General features: G+C 41.6%; 1 protein-coding gene and 1 long non-coding RNA gene across 6 annotated transcripts in view; one reads left to right on the forward strand and one right to left on the reverse strand.

The window, feature by feature from the left end:
* The first annotated feature begins 1,273 nt into the window (after positions 1 to 1,273).
* Positions 1,274 to 15,893, forward strand: part of add3a (adducin 3 (gamma) a) — a 252,581-nt gene continuing 237,961 nt past the window's right edge. For 2 of the 4 annotated variants that reach the window (XM_060842271.1, XM_060842274.1), the window contains exon 1: positions 2,104 to 2,234. The gene's annotated coding sequence lies outside the window, so the exon portion shown is untranslated. Of the gene's footprint in view, positions 1,533 to 2,103; positions 2,238 to 15,893 lie in introns of those variants that run through there. The other 2 variants (XM_060842273.1, XM_060842272.1) reach the window with 2 other exon arrangements.
* Positions 10,552 to 15,893, reverse strand: part of LOC132826386 (uncharacterized) — a 105,122-nt gene continuing 99,780 nt past the window's right edge. For both annotated transcript variants that reach the window (XR_009645873.1, XR_009645874.1), the window contains exons 2-3: positions 15,456 to 15,711; positions 10,552 to 11,130 (exon numbers count right to left, since the gene is read on the reverse strand). This is a non-coding gene — a long non-coding RNA (uncharacterized LOC132826386). The remainder of the gene's footprint in view (positions 11,131 to 15,455; positions 15,712 to 15,893) is intronic.

Genomic DNA, 15,893 nt, shown 5'->3' on the forward strand with positions numbered 1-15,893 from the left:
TACTGTAGAGTGAAATTCCATTGAATGTTAAATGTTAATTGTGGGCGGCACGGTGGCACAGTGGTTAGCACTGCTGCCTCACAGCGCCTGTAGACCCGGGTTCAATTCCCGACTCAGGCGACTGACTGTGTGGAGTTTGCACGTTCTCCCCGTGTCTGCGTGGGTTTCCTCCGGGTGCTCCGGTTTCCTCCCACAGTCCAAAGATGTGCGGGTCAGGTGAATTGGCCATGCTAAATTGCCTGTAGTGTTTGGTAAGGGGTAAATGTAGGGGTATGGGTGGGTTGCGCTTCGGCGGGTCGGTGTGGACTTGTTGGGCCGAAGGGCCTGTTTCCACACTGTAAGTCTAATCTAATACACCAAACAGATTGCATGGATACTCAGAGACTTTGTGAGTTAAAGTGAACAAGAAGCATTAGCATCTGAAAATATTTGCTTTTGCAAATATATCATTGCTGATTATATTGTTAAGGAATACAGGAAGGAAATGACTGCTGAGAAAGGATAGTACCAATGCTTGCGAGCAATGAATAATTTTTCTGCTTCTGAATTAGGCAATACAGCAGTGAGAATCTAAATGAGTTATGCAATGTTCAGTTGTTACTTTCTTTTGGAGGGAAGATATAGTCAAATTTTCCAGCACAGGCAACACACCAAAATCTTCTTGTGAAATCACATTTTTTCTTAAACAATTCCCAATTTTATGCAAGCTAATTTCCTGTCTCTTTTTAATTAATTAGTTTTTTTCTTTCTCACTGGCTTAGAAGTTTCTGGTTCTCTTTGTGTTTTACAGCTGGAGTTAACACCCTTCCCCACCCCCCACAATTCACTGCAGAGTTCACTAAATTCTCCCATTGTGCGGTCCCCACCCAGTCCACATTAGGGGTCAACAGTGCTGGCAAGTATGCTCATAGCAACATAGAGAATGTTCCAGCAGTTTTGAACTGTAAAGACCAGACTATAACTATTCAATTTATGATAAAATCCTCCGTTTTACTGGAATTGCGGAGAAAATATCACATACTGCATTTGGCCTTCGCACCCGGTTCTAAAAGACACATAACACTGCATAAACTGAAAAGAAAGACAAATAGGTTTCTGCATAACCCACACTATGCATTTCACATTGTATTTCACGTCTTGTAATACTGCAGTCTTCCAGCTGTTGACCACATGATGACTGCTGTTAAGAGTAGTAAAATTCCTGCACCAATTGAAACTGGTCAATACTGGGAGGTTTTATCAGTTATTGCACGTACAGTTAAGAGATCACACCATACAAAAAAAACCTTCACACAGGCGGATACACGCCTACTTCTTTCTGCTACAGCTTCTCAACAGGATAAAGGCAAAGGTTCAGAACACTTGGAAAATTAAAGAAAAAACTCTGGAAACACTAATTTGATTTCCTCGCGGACGTGTTCACAATCTTGATTGAATGCCAAAACGTGTCGAAGGACTCAAGATTTACGAGGGTTGGCTTTGCTGTTAAACCACAGCTGGGTGGCCATCAGATCGCTGCTTCTCTCCCTCAGGTAATGATTATTCAGGCGAGACCTCGGGAAATCTAACTCGCCAGTGCTGCATGTGCCTGGTCAGATTTTAGGTTGAGACTTTAAAATATGTTTCAAGTTTGTTCCATCGGTCACACAACCCCTTTTCATGGGCCCCGGGGGGGGCGCACAGCAAGAGGCTTTCTGAATGAATCATACAATAGTCCTGAGTGATTTTTTTTGTAGCATGGCACGCTTCTTCAGCGTGTTTTTATTGTTAACACTTTGCAGGGTGAGGAATAATATTTAAGGCGGAGGGAAGGATCAAATAGTGTTATGGATGGGGGGGGCATTTATGTATTTTCAAGGAATTATACACGACACCCCATAGGTTCCTCAGCTTTACATGTACTTACAAGTGCGGGGTGTCGATGTACGTGGGCCTCATCCCCGTCAGGTCGGGGGGTGGGGATGGTGGTTGGCCGTTTATTTTTAAATGGGCCCCGAGTGTTCAGGCTCGAGCGGCGGAGCCCGCCTCCGAGTAGGCGCAGGCGCAGTAAGGGCCTGGCCTAGGCGTCGTGTCCGTCCCTCCCTCCCTCACCGCCTCCCCACCCGCCTCTTCCTGCTCGAATCAACTTGTCCGAGCTCTCTCGGGGAGGGGGGAGTTGTCTGCCGGAGGCAATTTAAAGCCAACGGAATGCTTCTTCAGACGTGTTGCGTGGCGAAGAAGGACTTAGCAAAGAGGTAGTGGTAATATTTTTACACCTTCCTTCAACGTTTCACTATTTTTAATATGGGGAGGGGGAGGTGGATGGAAGAAAGATAATCTCTTTTATAATCGAGACCAGGTTCTTTACAAACAGACCGGTGCGTTGTGGTGCTGGAAGGTTTCTCCCTCCCCCGATCAGTTTAAGAGGAATCGAGTATGTTTTGTTTCCCTCTCTCCACCCAGTGATTGTGGAGTAAATAGCCTTTATGGCCGCTTTGAACCCCAGCCCTGGGGTGGTGGTTGTTTGTCCTCCCTCAGCTGCATGGATTGCTTATTCTTCAGCAATTCTGATGCAACAGCGAGTTTAAACCAGTTTTCATCAGGTTCTGATCGGGCGTGTTTTGTATTTGGTGGTCGTTTTGGTGCCTCCAAAACGTTTGTGACGATGAGGATTTCAGTGGAGTATGTTCGTGGGTTGTCGGGTTGTGGTCCAGCTTCACTTGTGCTTTAGGCAGACGAATTTAAATACCAAATGTGTTGACTGAGATTCACAAATGCCTGTCTTTTCTTAAAAAAGAAATAAAATCTTACTTAATCACAGAGGATTCCTTACGAAGAACTGCTTTGTAATTGGACTTTTCGTCAGGCGTTTAGTACAGCAGCTGGATTTTGGTAAACAATAACACGTTTCGTTTTCGAACTTGTGTTACCATAGGTTAAACGACCCTGTGGGAACTCTGCATGGACTTGAAGTGGTACCTTAGCAAACAGTTAATTTTGCGTTATTTTTAAAGTATCAAGGCGAGTTTTTTTTTGAGATATGTATGATCTTTTGAGAGAATTCTCCCAGGACACACCAGCTTGTTTCAACTAATGCACTTAATCACTCAGTCATTAATTTAGTTTTTGAAGCATTGACTTCTCTCTTGTATATAGTGGGTCAGAGTGGCCTGTCATTTTGGCCTGCCTAAATTAACAGCAGAAACTGGTTAGCCAGATGTTTTGTTTGCAGATTTTATTACAGATGTACATAGATTGAGGTACAGAATTAATTTTTGCCTAATGAAGTGATGTTATATATTTGTCTGAACAGATATATCTGAACTTGTATAATTCAAATATAATAAATACAGTACAAATTGTATGATTTAAATAAACTAAAAGATAAACTTTCAATCATTTGTACTGCTGTGATTTTTCAGAAGATTTATAGCTCAGGTTGTGGTTCAGGTTGTAAGTTTGCTCGCTGAGCTGGAAGGTTTGTTTTCAGACATTTCGTCACCATGCTAGTAACATCAATAGTGAGCCTCTGGTGAAGTGCTGGTGTTCTGTCCCACTTTCTATTTATGGGTCTTGGTTGTTCAGTTGGGTGATATCATTTCTGGTTCTTTTTCTCAGAGATTGGTAAATGGTGTTCAAATTGATGTGTTTATTGATGAATTTTCCAGCTTGAATGCCAGGCCTCTAGGAACTCCTGTGCGTGTCTCTGTTTAGCTTGTCCTAGGATGGATGTGTTGTTCCAATGGAAAGGGTGTCCTCCTTCGTCTGTATGCAGGGATACTAGTGATCATTGGTCTTGTCCTGGTGGCTAGTTTCCTGCCTGTTTGTCCGATGTAGCATTTGTTGCAGTCCTTGCTGGGCATTTTGTATATGACATTTATTTTGCTGGCTGTTAGTATAGGGTCTTTTAGGTTCATCAGTAGCTGTTTGTGTGTTGGTAGGTATGTGGGCTACCATGATTCCAAGGGGTTGGAGAGTCTGGTAGTCCTCTCAAGAAATGTCTTTGTATGATAGTGTGGCTAGAGTCTCTGGGCGTGTTGTCTTCTTGTTTGGGTTTGCTATTTTAAGAATTGGCGGACTGTGTTTATCAGGTATCCATTGCTCCTGAGTACGTTGCATTGGTATTTTTCTTCTGCTCATTGTTCCTGGATGCTCTGTGTAGTGGCTGGTCTTAAACAATGCCCTGATGCAGCTCCATTTGCAGGTGGCGGAATGATTGCTTCTGTAGTGGAGTATCTGGTCTGTTTGTGTTGCAGTCTGCATCATTGACTGTCCTTTCCACTGTGGCATCTAGGAAGGGGAGTTTGTTGTTGTTCTCATCTTTGGAGAAATTTATGCCAGTGAGGATGTTGTTCAATGACTATTGTATGCTTCCTCTAATTTGTTCCATTTCATGACAAAGGTGTCATCCACATAGTGGACCCAAAGTTTGGGTTAGATTGTGGAGAAGGATGTTCATTCTAGTCTCTGCATCACTGCTTCTGCTAAGGATCCTAATATTGGTGATCCCATGGATGTTCTGTTGATTTGTTTGTAGGTCTTGTCATTGAAGGTGAAGTGGTTAGTGAGGCACAGGTCTACTCATTTGAGGATGCTGTCCTTGCTGATGGAGTTGGTGTTATTTGGTGTTTATGTCCATGGTTCTTCTAGTAGTGAGATGTGTTTTTTTTTTAGCCAGGCTGATGCTATGTGGATGACACCTTTTGTAATCATGAAATGGAACATATAAGAGGAAACCTATAATATCATCATCAACATTCTTACTGCTGTAAATTTCATAAAAGAAGAGGAGAACCACAACAGACTCTCTCCTCCCTAGATGTCATGGTGGAACAAATAGCAGACTATCATCTACAGGAAAGCCACTCACATAGACCAGATACTCAACTATAGCAGCAATTATCCTGACACACACAAGTTGAGCTACATCAGGACATTATTTAAGATGAACCATAACACACTGCAGCAGAAGAAAAATACCTATACAACGTATTCAAGAACAGCAAGTATCTGATAAACACAGTCCCCTGATTCTTAAACAACAAATCCAAACATGAAGACCCAACACGCCCAGAGATTGAAGCCAAACAACCATATGTTAGACATCTCAGATGACTACCAGACTACTCTGACCCCTAGACATCATGATAGCCCACAAACCTACCAACATTGAAACAGCTACTGAGAACCTAAAGAACCCTATGCCAACAGCCAGCAAAACAAATGTCATATACAAAATACCATGCAAGGACTGCAACAAACACTACATCGGACAGACAGGCAGAAAACTAGCGACCAGGATACACAAGCACCAACTAGCCACCAAAGACATGACCCACTATCACTGGTATCCTTACACACAGACAATGAAGGACACTGTTTCCACTGGGTCAATGCATCCATCCTAGGACAAGCTAAGCATGGGAGTTCCTTGAAGCCTGGCATACAAACTGGAACTTCATCAATAAACGCACCGATTTGGACTCCATTTATCAACCTCTGAGAAAAAGCACCAGAAATGTTATCACTCACCTCAACAGATCAAGACACATAAATAGAAAGCGGGACAGAACACCAGTGCTTAAACGAAGGCGCACAGATGATGTTACCTAGCATTGTGATGAAACGTTTGAGAACAAACCTTCCAGCTCAGCGAGCAAACTTGCAACCTGAACCTGTACTGCTAATATAAAATTTTCAAGTGTGAGCAATCGAGTCTTGGATCTATGCTTATGCATACTTAACCTGAAGTCTGATGAACAAAATACTGGCATGTGCTGGAGGGGCGAGGAAATGAAAATTTGCTTTCAAAACTTGGGAAAAAGTTTGTCTCTCCTAAACTATGAAATAACTATATAAAAGTTGTAAAATATGGCAATGCGTAGAGCTGTGATTATGGAACAATTCATTACAAGACAGCAATTCATGTTGATGTTTGAGCCTATTTTGAGTTTCTCATTTAGATTGCAAAGTAAACTGGGTTGGAGTCTCGTGGCACAATATTTCGAACTCCAAGCCAGAAATTCCGTGCTCCGGTCCCACTTGCCCTGGAGGTGTCACAACATACCTGAACCAGTGATTTTTAAAATAACTATAAAGCATGTTATGTGTTTGAATATTTAATATAACATCATGTGATGTGAGGTACCTCGACATAGAACATTTGTAATCTCATTTTATTAATACCTTACATGCTTAGACTTTAGAATAGAGTCATACAGCACAGCAACAGACCCTTCAGTCTAACTCTTCCACGTTACCCACTTGCCTGTGTTTGGCCCATGTCCCACTTCTTGGAGCAGTTCATTCCATGTACAAACCATCCTCTGTGGAAAAAGTTACCCCTTGGGTCCCTTTAGTGTGTGTGTGTGTGTGTGTGTGTGTGTGTGTGTGTGTGTGTGTGTGTGTGTGTGTGTGTGTGTGTGTGTGTGTGTGTCTTTCTCTTTGTCTCTGTTCGACAACATGATCAGTCCTGCTCTTGTTTGTGTCACCAAAATGCAGTACCCCATATTTATCCAAATTAAACTCTTTTATCTGCTAGTCTTCAGCCCTTTGGCTTAATTAGATCACTGTACTCTTAGATATCCTTCTACATTGTCGACTGTAGCACCAATCTTGGTGTCATCCACAAATTTACTAACTAAGCCTTTTAACTTCCCATCCAAATTGTTTCTATAAATGACAAAAAGCAGCGATCTAAGTACCAATCCCTGCAGTACATCACTGGTCACAGGCCTCCAGTCTGATAAACAACTGTCCACCACCACCCCACTACTACACTGGTTAAGATAAAAATAGTGTACATCATGTGATGAAACAGTAGATCAATTTGCTGTTTTGGTATGTAACAATCCAGCTATTGCTTGTGATGACTTTGGAAGAAGTCATGTTTCATGGTTACCCTACTGTAAAAAGCTCATGGGAAGCACATAACTATTGCTTGGTGAACTTTGTGACTAAGATTGTACGCAATTCCATGACTGTTTAACTGTGGTTCTTATTCCAATATCAACATAAACCTCTTGAAAGCTTTGTATCATTGAAGGTTGAGGAATTTTCGGGGATTGGGGGGGAAATAAAGCACCTAGTGACTTTGTTAGGTTCTTTTCTCGAGATTTCGCATATGAGATGTAATCTGCAGACACCAACTTCTGCAAACAATTAAAATTTAATAAAGCTTGTACAGGCTAGGTTTGGGCATAAGCCCTTCATCAGGAATGGAGGGAGGGAGCCTCCAGGGTGGAGAGATAAATGGGGGTGGGGCTGGGGAGAAGGTAGCAAAGAGTACAATGGGTGGCTGGAGGTGGGGATGAAGGTGATAGGTCAGAGGGGAGCAGATAGGTGGGAAGGGAGACTGGCAGGTAGGACAGGTCATGAGAACGCTGCTGGGCTGGAAGTTAGGAACTGGAGTAAGCTGGGGGAAATTAAGAAATTGGTGAAGTCTACGTTGATGCCATGGGGTTGAAGTGTTCCGAGGCGGAAGATGAGGCGTTCTTCCTCTAGGCGTTGGGTGGTGAGGGAGCGGCGGTGGAGGAGGCCTAAGACCTGCATGTCCTCAGCAGAGTGGGAGGGGGAGTTGAAATGTTGGGCCACGGGGCAGTGGAGTTGATGTTCCCTAAAGCACTCTTTGAGGAGGCATCCAGTCTCCCCACTGTAGAGGAGACCGCATCGGGAGCAACGGATATATTAAATGACATTGGTGGGTGTGCAGGTGAAACTTTGGATGTGGAAGGCTCCTATTTGGGCCTTGGCTGGAGGTGAGGGAGGTGGTGTGGGTGCAGGGTTTGCAATTCCTGTAGTGGTAGGGGAAGGTGCCAGGATGGGTGGGTGGGTTGTTGGAGGGTGTGGACCTGACCAGGTAGTCACAGAGGGAATGGCCTTTGCAGAAAGGGGTGGGGAGGGAAATATATCACTGGTGGTGGGGTCCGTTTGGAGTTGGCAGAAATGTCAGTGGATGATGCGGTTTATGCAAAGGTTGTTATGGTGGAAGGTGAGGACTGGGGGAGGGGAGGGGGTCTGTCCTTGTTATGGTTGGAGGGGTGGGATTTGAGGGCTGAGGTGCGGGATGTGGATGAGATATGTTGGAGGGCATCTTCCACCACGTGGCAAGGAAAATTGGGAATACGGGATGGCATTTTCACAGGAGGTAATGTGGGGAGAGATGTCATCCAAGTAGCTGTGGGAGTCTGTCAGTTTGTAAAACATGCAAGTGTCAAGTCGGTTGTCACTAATGGAAATGGAGAGGTCCAGGGAGGGGTGGGAGGTGTCTAAGATGGTCCAGGCGAATTCCGGGGTGGAATGTGTTGGTGAAGTTGATGAACTGCTCATCCTCCTTGTGGAAGCACGAGGTGGCGCCGATGCAGTCATCAATGTAGCAGAGGAAGAGGTGGGGAGTGGTGCCGGTGTAACTACGGAAGATGGACTGTTTTACGTAGCTGACTAAGAGATAGGCACTTTTTCAGCACCACACTCTCAACCTGTTGGACTATAACCTGGTTTATTTGGGAGTACTAGCTTTCATAGCACTGCTCCTTCATCAGGTAGCTGTGGAGCAGGATTTATAGCAAAAGATTATTGTCATGCAACTGAAATGATACATTGAACAAACCTAGAATGCTGTTAAGTCTTTCATCTTTTAGAATGGGTTGCAGGGTTTCGGTTCATTAATGTATAATTCCCAGAACTACTTTCAAGTCACATTCTCGATGACTTGAGGGTTTATTTAAAAAAAAGTGACATCTCAGCTCAGACAATGCAGTAAAGGTGTGAGGTTAAAGTCTGTCTGTATCCCAATCTTGAGTTAGACTGGTTCTATTTACAACATAGGAATTTATAAAATGTTACACGGATTGACTGCCGGCAGATTGTATGCTTTTTGACCAAAATAGAATGTGTCTGCAAATTCACCCCTTAGACTTGTGAGTGTGCATGCACCTGTGACAGAGGATAAACGAGCAAGTGAGTGAGTGTGTGTGTGTGTCTGTGTACACATAATGTAGTGGGGCTACCTGTAGTGTAACATGAACCCAAGGTCCTGGTTGAAGCCATCCACATGGGTACCAAACTTGGCTGTCAGCCTCTGCCCGACCTGTCTGCATTATTGCATGTTCCGAAGTCCACCTTGGAAGATGGTCTCCTGAAGATCTGAGGCCAAATGTCCCTGACCACTGAAGTGTTCCCAGACTGGGAGGGAGCATTCCTATCTGGCGATCTGTTGTGCGGTGTCCATTCATCCGTTGTCATAGCATCTGCTTGATCTCACCAATGCGCCATGCCTTGGGGCATCCTTGCCTGCAGTGTATGAGATAGACACCATCTTGGCCAAGAGTCATGAATACCTGTTGTGTACGTGGTGGTGGTGTCTTCTGTATACTCATAGTATCCGTGTTGATGCTCTGACACTACTTGCAGTTGTTGCCATGACAGGATTGTACATTATTGTGGTTGGTGTCCTGAAAACTGGGCAGTTTACTGTGAACAATGGCCTGGTTAATGTTTGGTGGTTGCTCAAAGGTGAGATTTGGAGGCATGGGGAAGGCCTTGATGAGGCGCTCATCCCCGTTGATAATGTGTTGAAGGCTGTGAAGAACATGTCATAGTTTCTCCGCTCCTGGGAAGTACTGGACAATGTTACTTGCTGAGGAGGTCATTACAGTTTCTTACTGGCTTGTTGGAACTGGATGCACACTCTGTCTTGCGCTGTATTTGCTCCCTCATGCTGTCTCGCTTTCCCCCCTCCCCCCTCCCTTGCACAGACGGACAGACACAATCTATGGGATGAATTTGTATTTGCAGATACACTCTCTCTTTTGTTTAAAAAGCACACACACTGCAGGCGGTCAATCCATAGAACATTTTATAAATTCCTACTTTTGGAAATAGACTCTAACTTTACATCTTTAGTGCATTGTCTGAGCTGAGATGTCACCTTTTTTTAATAAAACCTTTTTTAAGTTGTCTCAAGTGTGACTTGAAAGAAGTTTTGGGATTTACATATTAATGAACCAGAACCTGCAACCATTCTAAAAGATGAAAGACTTAACAGCAATTTAGGTTTGTTCAATATATCATTTCAGTTGCATGACACTGTAATCTTTTTGCTTTAAATTCTGTGTCTTATGATCCTGCTTCACAGCTACCTGCTGAAGGAACAGTGCTCCGAAAGCTAGTAATTCCAAATAAGCCTGTTGGACTGTAGCCTGGTGTTGTGTGATTTGTTTTTTTTTAATTGTGTTAAGTAGTTTGGGCAGTTTCATCCAGCCTTATATTGTGGTACACATAGCAAATTGCTTTAACTTAGCATTTTTACCTGAGGAATAGTTTGTGTGAGATTGGAAAAAGCTTAAATGAATTGAATGGCAAGTCCTGGGCCAAATATTGCAGTTGCAGAGCTTTATTAAATTAGAACAATGGGGCGCATACACATTTTGTCAGCTGCATGTAGAAAGTGGGTGGCTGTGGCTAAAAGTGCGAAATTGTCCATTTCCCTTTGTTCATAAAATTGGTGAAACAATTTTAAAATACCATATACTTTTTACACAGAAGTTAAAGAGAAAGCTTTTATTTTCTCCTATTCTTGGTTACCATGACACATTTTCTATGTAATTTTTGTTTTTTGCGGTGACGACAACAAATTCAACGACCTTAATGAATATTTCCAACAAATATGCTAGGAGCAATGAGGAAAGCAGAATTATCAGGAGCTGCAGTGCAGAGAGGTCACAATTTGAAATTAATACAGAATGCTTGAGAAGCACAACAGGTCTGGCAGCATCTGTGGCAGGAAGTGAAGTTAACATTTTCAATCATAAGGTATAATCCTTCCAAACCAAAAGGTGTTGGAAGATTAGTTTGTTTTTCTCTCCACTGATGCTACCAAACCTGCTGAGGTTTTTCAGCATTCTTAGTATGTGTTTCAGATTTCCTGCATCTGCAATATTTAGCTTTTATTTGATGATCTGAAATTGTTGAACTCTAGATAATTTACAGCCTTCCAACTTAACATAATCAAAATGTAAAGTTCTAAACCTTAAGCTTTAATTGAACTTCATGAGAACAGTGTGGATAGTAAAGATACTGAGACAGGTAAGCATGAGCATGTGACGCAGCTGGAAGCTCTGGTCCACAACTGAGCCAGTGCAGCGTGATTTCCTGTTAAATAAAAGTAGGTTTTCATGAGAAGATAAGTGGACAGTAATTTGTATAAATGCAACATAATAGTTTTGTAATACTGAATGTTACCAGAAACTTGGTTGACAATTCTCCTATGAAAAGAACTCAAGCTTCCTCTGCTTATTGTTGGCACAATATTTTCTAAACCATACTGTTTTCATCACCTAAGGCTAAAGTAACTACTAGGAGAAAATGAGGACTGCAAATGCTGGAGAGTCAGAATTAAAAAGTATGGTACTGGAAGAGCAAAGCGGGTCAGGAGCAGGAGAGTCGACGTTTCAGACGAAAGCCCTTCATCAGGAAAGTAACTACTAACTCAGTAGTATTACCATCAAAAGTTAAATGGCTTATTCAATTCGTGGAGACTGATTTTACTGCAAATTTGTACAAAACATCCAGAAAATGTCTCCAAGACAGGAAAAACCTTTTGAAGGATGATATCTTGTTGCTTTAAACTGCTCCGTCCATCCACCCTAGTAAGCCTGGGAACGTCATAACACAAAAATGCATGGATCAAAATTTCAATCCTTTAACCAAGACATCATGTCAAACTTCAATTATAATTATAAATGAAAACTGTTCAAGAGAACAATGATTTGCTTGAAGAAACTCTACATGAGAGGGAATTTTCATTTCTGGTCATATCTGACTCGAAGTAATAGTCATCTATATCGGGAAACTGAACAGACGCAAAATTTGAAAAGTCTCACTGAAGAAGAAACAATTGAAAATGAGAACAGTTGTGGTCAACAATGAATTCAAAACCTGTGGTCTGAATGCCAGATCTGCACTTAGATCAAAATTTTAAACTGTTGATAATTTTTTTTAAAATTGTTCTTTGGCTGTCCCTCAGGATTAGGTGTTGTTTGTTAGCTTCTGAAATGAGTGATGACTTCAGTGTGTGATGCGCAGGCTGCCACACGTAGTGATTCCTTTTTTTTCGCATTGATGATTTGTTTGGGGTTTGCACACTCCCTCTAGTGCTTGACTTTGCCTCTGTCTTCAATTTTGAAATCTCCTTGTATCCAATGCCAGCTTGAATGAACTTTCTCCATTTTGGTCAGTCTCCAGCATTTGAGAATCAGAGTGAATTTGTTTTGAGCTCTTTCAGGATGTCTTTGAAAGGTCAGTAATGTTCTGGGAGTCTCCTACTGTGACTGAGTTTCAAATCAAGTAATCGCTTCAAGAGTTGTGTATGTTGCTGGAAAAGCACAACAGGTCAGATCGCATCGAGGAGCAGGAAAATCGGTGTTTCGGGCCAGAGCCCTTCTTGTTTCCTGATGAAGGGCTCTGGCAGGAAACGTCAATTTTTTTTTCCCTAGCTCCTTGATGCTACCTGACCTGCTGTGCTTTTCCTACACACTCTCTCAACTGTGATCTCCAGCATCTGCAGACCTCACTCTCTCCTCATTTCTTCAAGAGTTTGTTACAGATCCAAAACTTGTCCCTCCAGCTGAACTGGTTCTAGGCAATTAAGGAATTTTAGGAAGGACATCAATGCATGGTTAAATATTGATGTCCAAAAACTACCAATGAAATGATATGGTCAACAAATTTAAATCTCCAGGTACTGGCATTCTGAAGTTTTATGATCACTACTGTGCCAAGACCAAACTGCCACCATCATCCCACTAAATTAACTGTGGCAAAGTGGTCAACAAGTTCTGAATATGATGCGTAGGCACAGGTGAGGAATAAGTGTTCATATTTAAGTAAAAACTCTAAGAACTATGCATGCAGTAAATCAAACAAAAATAGAAATTGCTGGAAATGCTCGGCAGGTCTGTTGGCATCTGTGGCGTTTTGGGTGGAGTGACCCTTCCTCCGATTTAAGTTTCTGCTTTCCTCAACATTTTGCGTATTTGTTCAATAATAATCAATTGTATCTTGACTTGCACATTTGTAGGAGAAATAAAATTTATTATTTGAATTGATTGTCTTTTATTATTTATGGCTACTGATTGGCATTTCTGAAGGGACCTTGTCTTGACGTGTTGACTTTGACAGTGAGGCTCCATAGTAGTCTGTAAAACTGAAACTTGTAAAACCTTTATATAAATTTGAAAGAAGCACTTACTGAAGCAGGCAAAAATAGTTTTTTAATAAACTGATGGACCCCATTTGCCAATTTTTTTTTAAAAACTACCTGCTGTCTCTTTTTACTCTCCAGGACAATTCTTCATTGTCTCCGTATTTTAAACAAAGTAGTTCTATTAGTCCACATGTTCAGACATGTTATGACACATCTAGGCCAATTGGGAATTAAGTTAAGGCATGACCCAGAGGTAGGGATGTTAACACTGTGTCACATGGGCCCATTAAGAAAATGTGTACTCGTATTGCAGACCATAAGAAATAAGAGGAGTTGGTTGTTCAGCTCCATGAGCCTACTCCGCCGTTTAATGAGATCATGGCTGAACTGACATTCCTCATTTCTAACTTTCCTGCCCTTTTCCCATAACCATTAATTCTCCTACTCATCAAAAATGTATCTATCTCAGCCTTAAGTATACACAAGGAGTCTTCCTTCTTTGCTCTTTGTGGTCAGGTGGATTTTATCAGCGATTGATAATGGTTTCATGGTCATCAGTAGGTTCTGAACAGATTTTGTTTTTATTGAATTCAAATTCCATCATTTATCATGGTGGGAGTTGAACCTGATTTCCTTGAATATTAGCTGAGTTTCTAGATTAATAGTCTAGTGATAATACCACTAAGCCATCACCACCTCCATAAGAATCCTTATTTTTAAGTTTTCTCCTAGTTCGCGTTCCTCTTCCCAAAAGGAGACATCCTTTCTACAATAACCGTGTCCAATCCATAGATACTCAGCCTGTTCAGCCTTTTTTTTCAGTTAATCCCTGATCTCAAATATCAACTGAGTGCGCATTCCCTCTGCAATGCATTTATGTCCTTGATAACTAGTACTCAAACTAGTTATCCGTACTCCAGTTGTGGCCTCATCAACAATTTGGCACAACTGTAACAATGCATCTCCACTTTTATTTTCAATTCCTTTTGCAATAATCAGCAATATTCATTTCTGTTTGCCTTCCTAGTCACTTGCATTATCTGTGTTAGAACAGAAATCTGTTGTGGAAATTTTTATTAATCCAACATTCATTGTTTTTGGATTCCCGGTACTGTAGAACCTAAGAGCGTAGGAACCCTTTTAGAGGATGGTGGGTTAACCTTTTTAACCATTTTAGATACTTCACTTGGATCACTAGTCAATCTCTAAATCAGGGAAGTAACAAGCGAACACTTTTCACTGTACCATTTACTTTATCTTACTGAACCTCCTCCCAAACCAACATTTTTTTTGAGTTATGATGTTACAAATTGAATAAGTCTGTGATGTTCAATTAAAGTTCTGTTTGGGGAAAAATCCCTTTCTTCAATTGCGCCACCTTTTTTTCTGGTTGTGACTTGTTATTATTGGTTCCTCCTCCATTTGAGAATAACACCACCTCAGGTTTGTTTTCTGTCATGTGTCTTGTAACTGAACAGGGGGTGAATCCTTTGCATGTGGATGGGATGTGTCTCAATCCAGGGGTTGCCTCATCATTTATGAGGCATGATTTCAAAGTGTGGTGCATTTTTGTTTTACCAAGTTATTGCGATTCTGATTGGCAGCGAGCTCCTCTGAATGTTTTGTTTTGGTGCTTCCATGCTTTAAGGAGAACTTCATAATGTATTTGTGACATTTGCTTTGTCCTCTGTTGGAATGCTAGCCATTCAAGAGTTTTCTATCTGGTGAGGGGAAATGCTTTACAGCTATCAATAAACAATATTCAGTCTATTGTAATTTAATTTGCAGGTGTTTTGGATGGAAACTTGTAAAGCTTGCCTCAAAAAGGACACTGCAGTCATCTGTGGTCATTTATGACTTGTGGTCGGTTTAGCTTTTGACATGGAGACTATTGAAGTTAGAATTTACCGTTCAGATGTTATTTAATGCTTGCAGCACAGGGCAGTTGCTCTTTTGAGGTGAATAACCAGTTAGATAGTAAATACAGTTCGTTCTGCTATAACCAGTGTTTCGTCAGCACAAATTGGCTACAATGCGATTGACAAATTGTGGGCGTTGTTTGGATAATGTGAACTTTCTACTGAATGATTACAGTGATTTTTCTATTAGTGACTTTCTACAGCATGATTTTTTTTATTGTGAGTTTTCTTAGTGTGACGTTGCAGGGGAACATAACTGTCACATTTATAGCAAAACGATCTGTAGGATAGGGCAAACACAGAGCTTTGACACCAATCTGGAATTTTGAATTGATTTGTTTCAGAAGACCTACCTTATTATTGTGAATGCAGGTTTGTGGTGAAGTTTCTTGCACATTTAAAACTCTGAAGAAAAATCCATCAAACTTCATGATTCAGTGACTCAAACGTTTTGGTTAAATCTGAACATGTTTGGAAGAGTTTGGTTTTTTTTCATCATTTTTGTTGGATCTACCATGTCAGAAGTTCCTTTTGTAAAGCATAAAACTTCATAAATTCTCTGGCAGGTTTGCCTCTGCAAAAATAGTGGACTTTTCTGGAAAATTTTCCCTGTTGGAGACAAAAGGATAATGATTTGATTGTTTCTGTAACCTGATTTTACATTGGAGTGACTTCGTTAGTTCATTCCTCCCTTCAAGGTTGGGTGCGATTCTTCCCCTCTGTTCTGCAGGGTGTCTGCTGGATGAAGTCATAGAGTCATAGACATGTACAGCATGGAAATAGACCATTCG

This window comes from Hemiscyllium ocellatum, chromosome 22, assembly GCF_020745735.1.
Source record: "Hemiscyllium ocellatum isolate sHemOce1 chromosome 22, sHemOce1.pat.X.cur, whole genome shotgun sequence".
Classification (NCBI taxonomy): Eukaryota; Metazoa; Chordata; class Chondrichthyes; order Orectolobiformes; family Hemiscylliidae; genus Hemiscyllium; species Hemiscyllium ocellatum.